Here is a 16,557-nt window from a genome sequence, read left to right on the forward strand (position 1 = left end):
CTCAGAGAAAAGCGCGGAGAGAAGAGGACACAGACTAGACTCAGGATCTCTAAAGGAAAATAGTCTGAGAAAAAGATATTTGTAGTTATATGGCTTAGGGTTTTAATGTCTATATCCACAAAGTGCTTATGTAAGTAGGCAAGAAATAATTAAGACTTCACTGAAGAATAAAGGGTCATATCAGACCTGTCACATAATTAAATGAGGATTGGTAAATCAACACAAGGAAAAATATTCAACCTGACTTATGAAAGAAATGGAAATCAAAACAGGATACAGTTTTGAGTAATTGCCTTTTTTTTCAAATATTTAGTTAGACAGTTTTCAAATTTATAGAAAAGCGGGCAGAGTAGAATAATAAACATCTGGATAGTCATCATCTAGATTCAACATTTGTTAACATTTTACTGCTTACTCATCTTTCTTTCAACACACATACCCAAGAACACACACATTTTTTTCCCACTGAACCACTTGAAAGAAAGTTGCAGATAGCCTGACATTTGATCCTTAAATATTTCAACATGTATTTTCTTATATATGTCCTTATGTAGGCCATTTAAGGATTTAACATTTTTTTAAAAATCACTGTAAAAAACATAAAATTTACCATTTTAATCATTTCTAAGTGTACAGTTCAGTAGTGTTGACTATATGTACATTGTTGTACAACAGATCTCCAAAACTCTTTCATCTTGCAAAATGAAACAATTTCCTATTTCCCCTTCCTCACAGAAAATTAATTTTAGTTCAATAATATATCTAGTATAGAGCCCATATGCAAATTTCCCTGTCTCTGAAAAATTTTTTACAGTAGTCTCTTTAACTGCCACCTCTCTTTAAAAGAATGTTTTCTTTTATTTTTTTAAAGATTTATTTATTTATTCATGAGAGACACACACACAGAGAGGCAGAGACATAGGCAGAGGGAGAAGCAGACTCCATGCAGGAAGCCCGATGTGGACTCGATTCCAGGACCCTAGGATCACACCCTGAGGAGAAGGCAGATACTCAACCACTAAGCCACCCAGATGTCCCAAGACTCTTTTATTTTAAAACAGTCTCCTTGCCTTATTTTTACTCTTTAAGATACTGATTTTCTTTAAAAGTCCAGTTTTCTTGTTCTGGATTAGCTTATTTCCTTATGATTAGATCCAGACTAAAGGATTTTGGCAAAAACATTCCGTAGGTAACATTGTGTACTTCTTGTTACATCATATCAAGAGGAACATAATGCTGGGTTTATACTGGGTTCCTCACTATTCACAATACAAAATTTGATCACTTGGTTAAGGTTGTTGGCCAGATATCTCAGAAAGATACTTTTCCCCTTTGGAATTAATAATTAATCTGTGATGAATGATACTGTTGAGAATATTGTTTCCTAACACCCTTTCACACAATGATTAGATCAGAGATTTCAAAATGATTTTATAATTGGCTTTAAATTTATTATCTGGAATTCTATAGAGAAAAGCTTTCTCTTCTCTTTCCCCTTTCTTTCTTATTTATTTATTATCATAATATCCTCATAAATTTCTGTATCCAGTGATTACCACCCACTACTGCCATGATTTTTGATGCTCACATTGTCAGATTTGGGCTGTGGGAGCCCCTTCGAGCTGTGCTTTTTGACATGACCCCATTAGTCTTTGAGCTTTTTCTTACTGTCTGACACAACAGAAATTTCCAGGCTTATGTTGTATTTTCTCTGTCCTTGACATGGAATCACTCATTTCCCCAAAGTATTGTTTCTTTTTCAGGGAAGAATGGTATTCAGAAACCATGATCTGAGCTCTAGGTATGCTCCTCTCTACAAGTGTGTCTCCTTGTTTCTAGGTCTTTTCAGTGTACATACTAGAACACACACACACACATATACACACACACACACATATGTTTTTTCAATATCTTCCATTCAAAACCAATAGCACAAGGTTTTCCCTTAGTTTTCCCCCATTCCATGTTTGTATCGCTCTCTTCACCCATGGTGAAAACTCTGGCTCATAAAAACATTAATGTATTCATTAACTCTTTTTTAAAGTAAGCTTTTATGACAAACATGGGGCTTGAAGTCACCACCCTGAGATCAAGAGCTGCATGTTTCACCGAGTGAACCAGCCAGGCACCCCTATTTATTAACCTGATCTAACCCATAATATACACAAAATTATTTCAAAATTACATCACCAATACCAATACTACTATTTATCATAAACCTATTATAAGCCCAAAATTTCTTCACTATTCTTTTTGTTCTCAGAGTATACTCCACTAAAAATATGAAGAGTGCTGTGTTCAAAAGTTAATTGAACTTATTTTTTCTTTCCCAAGTTATCAATTTGTTATATACTTATATTCATTTGTTTCTGTTTTTATCTAATATTAGGGCTTATTTATTATACACTTGAGGTTATTTTTGAATATGTAAAACATTTAGGAAGTTCAAAAGTTGAAACTATATAAAAAGTATACTTAAACTTTTCCTCATCTCTTTTCCCTCCATTCTATCTGCTCCTACACCCTTGATAGAACAATTCTAAAAATTTCCTGGCCAATTCATCTATTTTTTAAAATACATCTGCATTTTATATATATATATGAAGTAACTCCATATAAATTCATAAGATTTTCCTCATACTAGACATTGTGCTCTACGACCAAAGAGAACGTAAAAATGAATGAGATATGAACTGTGGGAGAGCAGGGAACAATGGTGAAAAGATGTGACATGTATAACTTTCATAAAAATTTTAAAAAATTCTTTTTTTTAAGACTTATTTATTTATTTTAGAGAGAGAGTGTGTGCAAGCGAAGGGGAAGGGCAGGAAAAGGGACAGAGAGAATCTGAAGCCGACTCTACACTGTGTGCAGAGCCCAACGTGGCACCCAGTCTCACAACCCTGACGTCATGACCTGAGCCGAAATCAACCATCAGACATTTAACTGGCTGAGCCACCAGGCATCCCCCAAATAAAAACTTTCTGATAAGACAGCAAATAGGCTTGTAAAAATTCAGAGAAGTCTTTCACAAAGGAGGAAGTGATAAGCCATGTCCAGTGAGTCTGAGAGGTCACAGAAGAGGAGGGCCAAGAATTGACCAAGAGGTAGCCATTGGTGACTGCATGAGGATGGTTGTAGGGAATGATGGAGATGAAAGGGGAATTGAACTGGAGGGGATTAAAGGACTGGGAGGTAAGGAAGTAAGACATCAGCACAGGCATGTCATTTAAAGGCATTTTCTTTCTTTCTTTCTTTCTTTCTTTCTTTCTTTCTTTCTTTCTTTCTTTCTTTCTTTCTTTTTTAATTTAAAGGCATTTCAACAAAGCAGAACAGAGAAGTGGGGCTACAGCTAGATGCAAATGTGATGCAAGCCTTTTCTTTTTATAAGATGAAATATATTATCTAAAACATGTTTGGGTGCTGATGGGAGTGCTCCAGTGGAGAGGGGAAGATCTGAAGTGTGTGAGAGAGAAAAGACAATTGCAAGAGCAAAGTCTTGAATGTACTGGAGGGGATAGGATCCAGTGCACGAATGAACTAGCATCTAGTAGACGCTTAATAAAAATGTGTTGAATGAAAAAGAAATGGTAAAGAATGGACTCTTTCCTCAAGTTGATCAAGTCCAGAGGTGGAAGACAGGTGAGTGAAGCACACACCAGAGCGCAAACACCACGGGATGAACTGTGGCTTCATGAGAATGCAAGAACTTTGAGAAAGAAGCAGCACCTTCTCAGTGATGAGGCTTCTCAGAGCAGGTGGCATCGGCTGACCCTCGAAGACAAGAAAGTGAAGCAAAGGATTGTGAGAGAGAGAAAGGGCATCAGTTCAGCCTAAAGAAATGTCAACAAAACCAAGGAGAGATGAAGTACATAGCTTGTGCTTTTGCTTCATAAAACTTTTTTTTACCACAGCCAATATCAAACACAGATGGAGTTTTCTCATAAATAGTTGTGCCTACGGATGCCTGCATGGCTCAGTGGTTGAGCATCTGCCTTTGGCTCAGGTCATGGGATCAAGTCCCGCATCAGGCTCCCCACAGGGAGCCTGCTTCTCCGTCTGCCTATGCCTCTGCCTCTCTCTCTGTGTCCCTCTTGAATAGATGAATAAAATCTTTAAAAATGTAGATAAATTAATAAATAAATACTGTGGCTAATGTTTATTGATGGTACTCTTAGTCCACAGCTACTGGAGGAAGACAACAGTTTCGGCTCCTATCTGGGAATATATCTTTGATCTGTCCTGAAGAATTTAGTGTAGAATCCTTTCTTGCTGCTCTCATACATAAGCCCTGATTTCCTGACCACACTACATGCAGGGAGTGTTCTCATCTACCAGAGGGGCAGCTCCTTCATTGACTAGTGGACAGTAACTAGCAAATTATTTAAACTTTTCTGTCTTGGTTTCCTCATCTGCAAAGTAGGGATGGTAATATCTAGCTCGTAGAGTTTTGTGAGGATTAAAATAGACAATCTATGTGAAATGCCTCCTCCATGTGCAGAACAGAATATGAGCTCAATAAATGGTTTGCTATTTTTGGTATTAAACATGTACTGAGTACTTATGGCATATCCAGCGTAGCTACTAAGTGCTTAGTAGGTATTAATTCACTGAATCCCCACTGCATCTTCTGAGGTAGACACTATCATTGCTTCTGGTCCCATAAATGAGAACAGCAAGGTAAGCAAGCAGTAAGGCAGGGATGGGAGATGAGGCAGGCTGGCCTCAGAGCCTTGTCTCTGCTCTACTAGGCCACACTGACTCTCTAATAATGGAATCACAGCAGTTCCAGAACCAAATCAATCTGTTATCCCAGATCCATTTCCCTTTTTAACAAGGAATCCAAGAAGTAAGCCAGGGGGATTAGGAATTGTTTATGCTTTTCACAACTGTGAGAGCTGGCAAGAAGCGTGGAAAATGATCCACACATTTTATTCACATGCTTTAGTCTGACCAACTGCGTTCACTCACCAGTTATTACCCAATAATAAAATGCAACATACTTTGTTTTATTTTGCAGTTAAAATTTTAACATTATTCAGGAATAGGCAAAAATGTCTAGGGACTTATCCAGCCAAAACAGACAAGCCTATAAAAAATAGAAACAAAAATATTCATTGCTGTACATTCTATAATACTGAAATATTAGAAGCCACCCTAATATCCTTCAGTAGGGGTCTAATTAAAGTGTGGTACATGCACAACTTTTAACAAGACTACGGTCGGGCACCTGATGGCTCAGTGATTGAGCATCTGCCTTTGGTTCAGGTCATGATCCCAGAGTCCTGGGATTGAGTCCCCCATCAGGCTCCCTGCAGGGAGCCTGCTTCTCCCTCTGTCTATGCCTCTGCCTCTGCCTCTCTCTCTCTCTCTGTGTCTCTCATGAATAAATGAAAAAAATCTTTTTTAAAAAACTGAGATAAATTTAAAGATAAAAAATTCTCCTATGTAATGGGAAGTGAAAGAACGAGGTGCAGAACTGTGTGTCTAATTTGATTCTACTTTTGAAAACTAATGCTGGTAGGTTGGTACATGCATTTTAAAAATCTAGAGAAATAATCAACAAACCCTCATAACAGTAGTTATGAGGAAGGAATAACAAATGACTTTTGACTTCCTACATCATATATTTCTGGATTGTTTGAATTATTCACAAGCACCTATTCACAGAAGAAAACAATATATGTTTAAGTAGGGAGGAACACAGCCTGAAGCAGGGCTCTAATCTCTCAGTCTGTTAACTGCTGCCTCATTTCCTGGCAACAGAGTTTTATGACTGGCTGGCTCTCAACACATCCTTCTGCCAACAGGACACTGGTGAGCAGGGTCGTTAGAAATCTTGCTTGAGAGAACTCTAACACAAGCCCAAGAGGCATTACAACTTGGAAATATGGCCAAAGGGAAAAAATCCATAAAAAACATCCATCCCTGAGTCTCTATCCGCAGTAGGAAATGTGGCCATTAAGCCAATGAAGGGAATTAGGATCATGATGAAATCACACCGGTTTGGCTGTGGAAAAAACGAGAGATGTTAAGTGCAATTCATCTTTAAAGAACCCCATCCTTCCCATCAGGCCTCGGGACCTACCTCGCCATAAAAGCAACAGAGATAAGATAAATAATCACTAAAATTGCTGGCATTTTTACAATGAGCCACAAATTTCAGAGTCTTTCACATCCATTTTATGCCACATTGTGTGGCTTTCCTATCCAGAAACTTTGGGAAGCAGGTTTTTCAGAATAGGAGGCGCTTTAGTAAGACACAGAAGGACCAGACCCCAGAATGTCCCATGCTCACCAGCAAAAGTGGTCATCCTAGAATTAACTGGCTTAATAATGAGTACAATTCATTTTTAGGCCAACATGCTGCTTCCCAAACAGCCAAATGATGTATCCATCAAAGAGGAAACACTGGTAGCAGGTGAACAATGCAGAAAATGCAAGGGAAACTGAGCCTCTGAATAAAACCATAGATGAGGGGAATCAGTGGTCAGCCCAGCTTTCTCTAAATCTTAGAGAGGGGTGTGGAGTACAATGCTCAGGAGGGTCTTGGGTCTGTGGGCACGTGGTATGGTCCCCTCTCCATTCTGTCACCACCAAAGTGGTCCTGATACACAGTGAGGAGAATGAGGATGCAGGGAAAGCAGCCCCTCCCCTGCCAGTCTGATTGAGGGGCTGCACCCTCCTCCCCTGGGAGCTAAGAAGCCATCGCTGGGCCTCTGGGATGGCCAGTGTTTGTTTCACAAAGGCAAAAATTGAAATGAAAAATCACTATGTAAATTCTTCAAGGTGATTGGACAAAAATAAGAATAAAACTTACCTTTTCTCAACTCCAACTTCAGTGCCAGACCTCAAAATGGAGAGACATGAGGACGTGAATACAGCCCACAACCTCATTTTAATTCTCATCATATATACAAGCACAAACCTTACCATTGCTCTTTTTCTTATTGGCCACCTTTGCCTCCTTCCCGCTGCCACACTGAGCTGAATTCATTGCTCTATTAATTAAGCTAAAGAAGGAAGAGGAATAGATTGATAAAGTAAGGTAGATAAAGAGATGATTTAAATAGTTTCTAGGGGTTCTTGGGTGGTTAAGTCAGTTAAGCTAATTACTCTTGGTTTCGGCTCAAGGTATGATCTCAGGATTGTGAGATCAGGCTCCGAGTTGGGCTCCAAGCTCAGCACAGAGTCTGCTTGGGACTCTCTCTCTCTCTCCCTCTGCCTCTCCCCACTGTGTGGAATCTCTTCTCCTCTCAAATAAATAAATAAGTAGTTTCTAAAATGGCTAGATATCATATTTTAAGACAGTTTGTTCTAATAGTTTTGGAACACATTATAGATACAAAACTAGTCTTTAAAAATTAGAAGAATAAAAAGAAACCTCGAAGAATATGTTTTCTTCTCAGTCTTCAGCAGGCCCTCTATAAAGGAAAGCCTCTCCCTTATCCACATTCCCAAGTAAGGCTTTAATAAATGGACTGGCAGTTTGGAAATAGGAATAAAAAATATTCTGAGTCTACTTATTCAAAGTGAATCCAGGTGTTCTTAATGCTTTCTTTCTGCTAGCAAATGACACAGCCTGAAAACAGACCTGCAGAGACATGCGGTCTTTACAAATGAGGACTAGATTCTACAATAGGTAAAATCCATTATTCTTCCCTTAACCATGCAAGAACCCTGGATTGACAAAATGTATATGTACATTTATACAATGGAATACTACTCAGCAGTAAAAAGGAACCAAAATACTATTAACACTACAACATGAATGAACCTCCAAAGCATTATGTTAAGTGAAAGAAGACATTCACAAAAGTCCACATCACATTATGCTTCCATTTATATTAAATGTCTAAAATAAACAGATCTCTAGAAATGGGAGGCAGATTAATGGCTGCCTGGAGCTGGGGTAAGCTGGAAATGAACAGTAAGCAGGCTCAAGAGATCTTCCTGAGGTGATGAAAATGATCTAAAACTGGAATGATGATGGCCACACACTTGCTAAACTTACTAACAGTCATTAAAATACACTTCTTAAGTGGGCATATTTTACAGTATATAAATTACATCTCAATAAAGTTGCTTTAAAAAATGCAAGAGTCCCCTGCAAGTCTCAGGTTGCCAGATTTAACTTAGCATTCCTGCTAGTGTTTGAACTACAAAATGACACACACAGTATCATTTCTGTAAAATTGTATTATGTCCTGAAACTTACCACAGAGGAGCCCCAGAAGCAAATCCAAATAACAAAATCTCACATTTTTTTCCATTTAGCAAAGCTGACGATTATCTTCTTCATGCTTCCCCTTTGCTTGCTAAAGATGACTTTGGTTTGTTTACTTTTTATGAGAAGTTTCCTATTGTCTAAACACTAGTTTCACGTGAACTTGGCTGCAGAATAATTTCCTTTAGGTGGTCAGATGTGACATCCAAATGTTAGTCAGCATGGTGTCAAATCTATTTTAACTACGCCACTCAATCCTGTTTTCCTCATTTGGCTAAAAAGCAACTCAGAGGTTTTTCCAGTCTTAAAAAATTTATGGATAATTCTTCATTTTTATTTTACTTGTATTTCATGAAATCTAAGAGTATCAATTCATTCTTTCCTTTAAAAATATTATGCAGATGGAGTACAGGATTTCAGCTTTGGTAGCAGCAAAATATTGTTCACAAATAGGAAACTAGCTAAATTATTATACATCCAAACATGAAATAAATTACTATGTAGCTATTACAAATATGGATCAAAATCTATAGGTACTACCTCCTAGGTGTGGAATTACCTACAAGATGTATTGTTAAATAAAAAAAAAAGATGTGGAATAGCATGCTTATTATGCTACCCTTTGTATTTTGTTTTTAAAATAATATATCTAAGCATAGATACACCAGATTGGTAAGAGTATGTTCTTGTAAGAAAGGGAATTGAATACTTGGGGGTTTGTCCTGATAGGGCCACTAACTTTTCAGTATATATTCTTTAATATTGTTGGAACATTTACCACGTATATTATTATCCACTGAAAAATTTTTTCATGGGACGGCCTGGGTGGCTCAGCGGTTGACCATCTGCCTTTGGCTCAGGGCATGATCCTGGAGTCCTGGGATCGAGTCCCACATCGGGCTCCCTGCACGGAGCCTGCTTCTCCCTCTGCCTGTATCTCTGCCTCTCTCTCTCTCTCTCTCTGTCTCTCATGAATAAATACATAAAATCTTTTAAAATTTTTTTGTGTGTTTTATGCCTTTACCCGTACATTTGATAAACCATAACAAGATGCAATTCAAATACTCTAACAACTTCTGTCCACATATAGTAGTAATGACATTTAATAAGAACTCTGTCCAGATTTTAGCAACATAAGTTGCTAAGAAATTTATTTAAAGACTTCAATTTCTCCCTCTCTAAAACAGATATATTATTATGAAGTTAAGGGAATAACATTTGTAAGAGTTTATAAGATGTGAAGTCATCAAGATGGAGCTTTGCAGGGGCAGCTTACCCTTGGATATAAGTAAATTGAGTTCATCTATAGAAGCAATAGATCTCTCTGTACCGGACATTTGTTTCTTATTCATCATTGGATCATTCAAGTTGAATTGGACTTGACTTATGGTGATCAATTATGGCTTTTTGTATTACAGGACCAAATTCATTATCGGATCCTTGGAGACTAAGTTTAGCATTAAATATGTTTGCAGTGGCAGACAAATTCATAATCTGCCTGTCAATTCACTCCACTGCCTGGTCATTCTTCTGCCTATACAATTAATTTCACTGAAGAAACAGTAATAAACATATCTTAAAATCACGATGGCATATTATAGTTTGGAAAACACTTTTACATATTTTATTGCATTTGACAGTCTTAATAACCCTATAGGGGAGGTGAGACAGACATTATTATGTCTGTTTCGCAGACGGTTATAGATTAGCTAATCATTCAGGAAGCAGAGAGCTAATGTCGGAAGCTGGGTTTCCCCCATCCCATTCCATCTAGCTATATGTATTTTATTGGATGTGTGTAAGAGTTCAGAAATGGGTGTTTGTGTATAAATTCCATGCTTTATATTTGAACATATAGACAATCTTTCAATTTCAGAGTTTCTGGGTTTTGTGAATGGAATTCATATAGACATTGTTTCACTTGCAGTTTGAACTTACCCTGACAATTATATCATTTAAATTCACACGGGTAGCCAGAGTGTTCTTGTGCGACAGGGACCATTCATTTTCATAGTCTCATTTATGACTCATGGATTTGTGTGGGTGTTAAAAAGACAAATCCAAAGAAAGAGGAATGGGAGAAGATTTCTTTCTATATTTAAATATAAATAATAGAAAGAGGCTGAGCTAAGTTATAAATAACGATGAAGTGAAATGTTCTCCGGAAAATCCATGGCAATAACATTAACTGCTGCCTGAGAAATGTGACTGCTTAAAACTCTGGTTTGGAAAACCTATTCATTGTAAAATAAATGGCTTTTTATTGCTATTATTACATCAGGTCATTCTTCTGAATTTTTTCCAGGCTTACAAATGTAATAATTGGTTTTATACATTTCAATGATTTAAGATGTATGGTTTTTAATGTTTCATGTATTAGGAAAAGCAACTTGGGCTATCATCGGGTTATTGCTCTGGACTGAGGTGGCTTTTCAGTATTTTTTGCAGTGAAGTGTAAAGACATGTTTATTATTTTAAACATTAGCCAGTTATTGTATGACAAAGAAAGTATTATTAGGTTCAGATAATCATTATTATTCTTACACACACCCACACACATTGATAAATACACTGAATAGTATACCCAAGGCCAGAATCTGGAAACTTACAATATCCATGGCATTGATGTGATTTTGTTGCAGTATTTTTCAAGATTTAGTGAAGTTAAGTAATTTAGCTTGCTCTTGGATACTACTATCTTTAACTTGTTGGAAGAAATCACTAATCTGAGAAGGAAAGTATCACAATCTTGTGGAAGTGCTGAATCTGCCTTTCTTCGTAGCTTAAAAGGAAATAACTTGGTTGCAGCAGAATGTTTCACATCCCTTTTGTTTGGTTCCAATTTGCAGAGTCATCTTGCTTCTAAAATGGTTTCATAGCCAGAGATGGGAGGTTTCTAAGCCAGAAAGAAACTCCCCTCATCTTTGAATATGTGCCTTTATGTGAATCTCAAGGGCCAACTATGTAACTGAGATCTGATTTTTTTTTTAAGTTTCCATCAGATATTGTTAGCAAGACTTAACCATCCATTTGAAGACTTGACAGGAATTATTCCAATAATCATGCTCCATATAAATAAATAACTTCTACCTCTTCCTACAGATGTTCTGAGAGGGCTGCAGGGGAGGGACAGCTTAGGAAGACCCATTAAAGTACACATGGACTTCTGGATCTGTTTTTATTCTTCAAGACTGATTTAGCTAATCTAAGCTAAAGGAAAGCTGATTACCTTGTGTTTGAGTTAATGTGAGAGTTTACATTGTATTCTGAAATGTTAACCAGTCTCTGAGATAACCCTTTATTAGCCTGTTATTAAATATTTACATGTAGATGTACACATACATATCATTGTATCCGGCTTTTATCCTGAGTAAGGGTTATAGTGAGCAGGACTACTCTAGAGAAACGTTAACAATGAAAAAAAATAGGCAATATTAATGAAAATATAAATTATCATAGTCACAACATGCAAGAGATCAGAGATCAAAGTACATAAGCTTAAAAGGACATGCTGTTTTAAAAAGCCAGGTAACAGAAGAGATCAGAAATCCAGGCAGTTAATTCATAGAGAAGAGAAGTCAGGCGCTGAAGGTCTGAGAACCAGGGCAGGTAAGGATGAGCCAAGGCCCATGAGAATGGAGCAAGGACTACAGATATGATTCTGAGGCAAGGTCTCCTTCACACTCTCCAGGAAGATGAAAAATCTTCCACTCAAAGTCTGTGCTCCTTTGACTGCCAAGTAGACTTATGATCACCTAAATGAATTTTGTTAACAAGATGGACTGAGTTACATATTATAGCTATTTTCCTATGGCTTCCAAAGCTCAGCTCTCCTTAGCTAGTAACAAGTGGGAAAATTGAAAAACGCATGGGGACAGCTGATAGTTGTTTAAAAGTCACAAGATAAGCACTCCATCCCACACCTCAGAGGTGGAACCAAGGTGCCTGAGTGCTTGACTCACATGAATGCTGAAGAGGTTGCTATAGAAATGTTATCAAATTGCTGGAATCAGCTATGTATCTAACAGAACTTAAATTTCAAAGTCCACAGGAAGCATAGTTAAAAAGGACTTTCCTTGGCTGCTGTGTGTTTACAAGGCAGTTACTTAATAGATCAAATTGCATGTGGCTAGCCATCTCTGAGAACCTGGGTAGGGAAGATAACATTACCACCCCTGCCATGCTTGCTCATTAACAAGGAGGGGACTGGAGATCCTAATAGTGAAGACAAGAGGAATTCAAGGGAGCACTTGCAGACACAGATATTGGCCTCTGTATAAGTGCAATACAATTTTTTCCAACTGTCACCTCAATAACCAGGGACTGTGGTTACAACAGGGCTCACCCTGCAGATTTCAGGTTGAGAAATGTTGAACACTAAGGAAAGGGGAGGGGTTATCAGAGGTGGGGGAAAAATGGTTTGGTGGTAGGAGGGTGAGCAGAGCAGGACAAATCCAAGGGGGGGAAATCCAAAACATGGGGGAAGTTCCCAAACTCAGGTTGTTGGATAACTTAAATATCAAATATGAGGCAAGCAAAGGGCAGAACAGAACAGATATTAGGATCGCAGTTCTGAGATGGAACGCTGTGTCTGATCCAAGGATTGCCTCAACCCAAGTCTCCTCATTATTCTTTGCTAAAAAACTTGAAGAAAGAGTTATACTTCACCAACAAGAGTGGATTCTGACAACGTATGTTGGAATTTACTGACATCAAAATATGCCAGATACCTAGAGGTCAGCTTAAAGGAAAAGGAAAAGGAAACATCTTTGTGTCTACTTCCATCAGCATCCATAGGAGTTAGAGCTAAAAGAGACCTTGGAGATGTCCTAATCCAGAACTTCATTTTGCAGATGTGCAACTGAGGTCCAGTGTGGCCAAGTGACTTGCTGGAGCACACACAGTGAGTGGCAGTGCTAGGACTGGAACTCACACCTCCTGACATTCTGGTCAGTGTTCTTCCCATAGCCAGGTTTTTAGCATTCGCAGATACTCTGGATGAAGGGCTAAGTCTCCAGAATATCAGCAACCATCACATAATAAATTCAAAATCCCACGGAAGGGAGGAAGTGGAATACATCACCACCACCACCCGCCCCCACTGACAGTAGGAAGTTAAGTGAGAAAGAGGAGTCCTAGAAGTTTAGCAAAGACAATTTATATTTGCCCTGGAAAAGCAGATGTATGATCTGGGATGTATTAGGAAAGCATGACCCCATTTGCTCTCCCTGATTATTTTCTGCTTTCACAGCAACTCCAAGGTATGACAGAAAAGCTCTTTTATAAAGATAATAACAGGGTTTAAAACATCCAAATTGTAGACACATAGAAAGAGCTGAGATGGTCTTTAGTCCTGACTTTATTTTATAGTTCAAGAAACTGAAGGCCAGAGTGGTTAGGAGTCTTGATCATGGTTAAACAACAAGCCAGTTGAATGTGGTCCCTTTCTAATTAGTTACTTTGGAGAGGCTTTATACTTATTCTAATGTTGCTGACACTACTCAAAACATCTCTACTCAAAAATTCCTCAGAATTTCTCTTATTTTAGTAAAGGGGCTGCTAACACGAGAAAATTCAGCTCCTTTACTTTATAGCTGCCTTCTGTCTTCCTCCCTATACTCTACCCCTAACAAATAGCACTGTCCAGCTCACTCACTCATTAATTCAATACAAATTCATTGAGCATGAGTACCCCAGATCTAGTGTATGACTTGGCTCCAACGACTCCACATTATGTTGGAAAATCCAAATACACTCTTAGCACCTTACATTCAGCTAACCATCCTTCACCTTAAACCACCCTCCCTCAATCATCCTCAGGTTGGTTTATGAAACAAGCTGCCTATTACAGGTAGTTGTTCTAGAGTCAATGCACTCCAATAGAACTTTTTGTAGTAATGTAAATATTCTATAATCTGTGCCATCCAAAGCAGGAGTCACTAGCCACCTGTGGTTATTTAGCACTTACAATGTGGCCAGTGTGACTGAGAAACTGAATCTTTAAAAATTTATTTTAACTAATTTAAATTTAAATAGCCACATGTAGCTAATAGCTACCATATTGGATGGCACAGTTCTAGACTCTTCCTCCATTTCCTCCCCAACTCATTCCTCCTTATCTCTCAGATACCAGGCTCAATCAAAATTTCGTTTTATTTTTTTTCAATCAAAATTTTGATGCATAGTTCTTTCCTCTTCTCTGCAATCCCATGTGGTTGCCTGGATCTCATCTCTTCTCTGGCTCAACATTACTTTCTTGTCTTGGCAACTCCACAATTCAGAGGGATAAGCTCTGCTTTAGCCCTGGCTTCATAGACCCTCTTGGATACCCTCCACCCCCTGCCTGATCACCACGTGCAGGAGGGCCAGCAGATTCAGACATCTGCAGTCCCACTGAAGACATTCACGATAATGTTCTGAGGGCTCTTTGTCCTTTTGCCACAAAAGGACAAAGGAGAGTCACAAAATTAGAAAATTGCCCTCGGATGCCTTTATCCTTGAGGTAAAGTTTAGAGGCACTGCCACAATGCACCACTGAGAAAACAAGCCTGGATAATAATTCTTATTTTTGACACTCTAAAGCACCTCAATAATCAGTCATTCACTAGAATGAAGTATTTTCATGGAATAGTGATCCCATCCTTTGTGCTTTCAGTGGATATGCACTGGTTTGGAGATGAAGGGTTCTTTCCCCTGTCCCTGTTGGAATGTGAAATGCCAAAGGCTGGAAGCAGCATGTGGGCTCCTAAGGACAGGTTGCACTTTCCAAAGATGACCACAATAGCTCCCTTCTCATATTCATCTACCCTTGAATCTTGGAAGGCTTATGACTTAGGAAAGCAAGTGACTCACACTTGGAGCTCTAATCGACCATGTAACAAATCCAGCTTCTTTCTGTGAGACTGCCATGCCATGAGGATGTGCAAGCCAAGAAGAGGCAAGTAGGCCCCGTAGTCTTCAAGTCCTTCCACTTAGGCATCAGACATGTGAATGGGAGTTTCAGAACACCCTAGCCTTTCAATCCTCCCAACTAAGGCCCCAGACATGTGGAGCAGAAAAAAATCCATCAACGTTGTGCCAGTTTCACATTCTTACAGAATCTGTAAGCATAACAAAATGGCCATTGTTTTATGTCACTAAATCTGGGGCAATAATATCCACAATTGTTCTATAAGTCTCAAGAAATGAACAACCAACCATCAGTTCCCACCTCCCCACCAGCAGTTCCCAAACAGAAAGCACTCATCACCCCTACCATGATTAACTCTGTCAACGACTGCCCTGGGGCAAGGTAGAGTGGGTCTGGAAGGACTTTTCTGACAGGTCAAATCTCCAGGAAAGCTGACTTTTCTTAAGCCATGCAGCATGATAGGCGGTGTATTAAAAGGAAGAAAATCATGATTGGATTGTTTGTTTCTTTGGTGTTGAGTTTAATAAGTTCTTTATAGATCTTGGAAACTAGCCCTATATCTGCAAATATCTTCTCCCATTCTGTAGGTTGTCTTGTAGTTTTGTTGACTGTATCCTTTGCTGTGCAAAAGCTTCTTAACTTGATGAAGTCCCAATAGTTCATTTTTGCTTTTGTTTCTTTTGCCTTCGTGGATGTATCTTGCAAGAAGTTACTGGGGCCGAGTTCAAAAAGCGTGTTGCCTGTGTTCTCCTCTAGGATTTTGCTGCTGGGGATTTACCCCAAAGATACAGATGCAATGAAACTCTGGGACACCTGCACCCCGATGTTTCTAGCAGCAATGTCCACAATAGCCAAACTGTGGAAGGAGCCTCGGTGTCCATCGACAGATGAATGGATAAAGAAGATGTGGTCTATGTATACAATGGAATATTCCTCAGCCATTAGAAATGACAAATACCCACCATTTGCTTCAACATGGATGGAACTGGAGGGTATTATGCTGAGTGAAGTAAGTCAATTGGAGAAGGACCAACATTATATGGTCTCATTCATTTGGGGAATATAAATAATAGTGAAAGGGAATAGAAGGGAAGGGAGAAGAAATGTGTGGGAAATATCAGAAAGGGAGACAGAACATAAAGACTCCTGACTCTGGGAAACGAACTAGGGGTGGTGGAAGGGGAGGAGGGCGGGGGGTGGGGGTGAATGGGTGACAGGCACTGAGGGGGGCACTTGACGGGATGAGCACTGGGTGTTATTCTGTATGTTGGCAAATTGAATACCAATAAAAAATAAATTTATTATTTAAAAAAATAAAAAATAAAAAATAATAAAAAATAATAAAAAATAAAAAATAAAAGGAAGAAAATCACTTTACTGCCTCAGACAGGAACATAGGCTCCCACAAAAAGGGTTTTCA

General features: G+C 38.6%; 1 long non-coding RNA gene across 1 annotated transcript in view; it reads left to right on the top strand.

Moving 5' to 3' along the window:
* The window catches only part of LOC112645869 (uncharacterized), a 38,319-nt gene extending 22,016 nt beyond the window's left edge, over window positions 1-16,303 (top strand). Inside the window, exon 3 of the long non-coding RNA XR_007408151.1 lies at window positions 15,894-16,303. This is a non-coding gene — a long non-coding RNA (uncharacterized LOC112645869). The remainder of the gene's footprint in view (window positions 1-15,893) is intronic.
* Window positions 16,304-16,557: the final 254 nt, after the last annotated feature.

This window comes from Canis lupus, chromosome 34 (assembly GCF_003254725.2).
Source record: "Canis lupus dingo isolate Sandy chromosome 34, ASM325472v2, whole genome shotgun sequence".
NCBI lineage: Eukaryota > Metazoa > Chordata > Mammalia > Carnivora > Canidae > Canis > Canis lupus.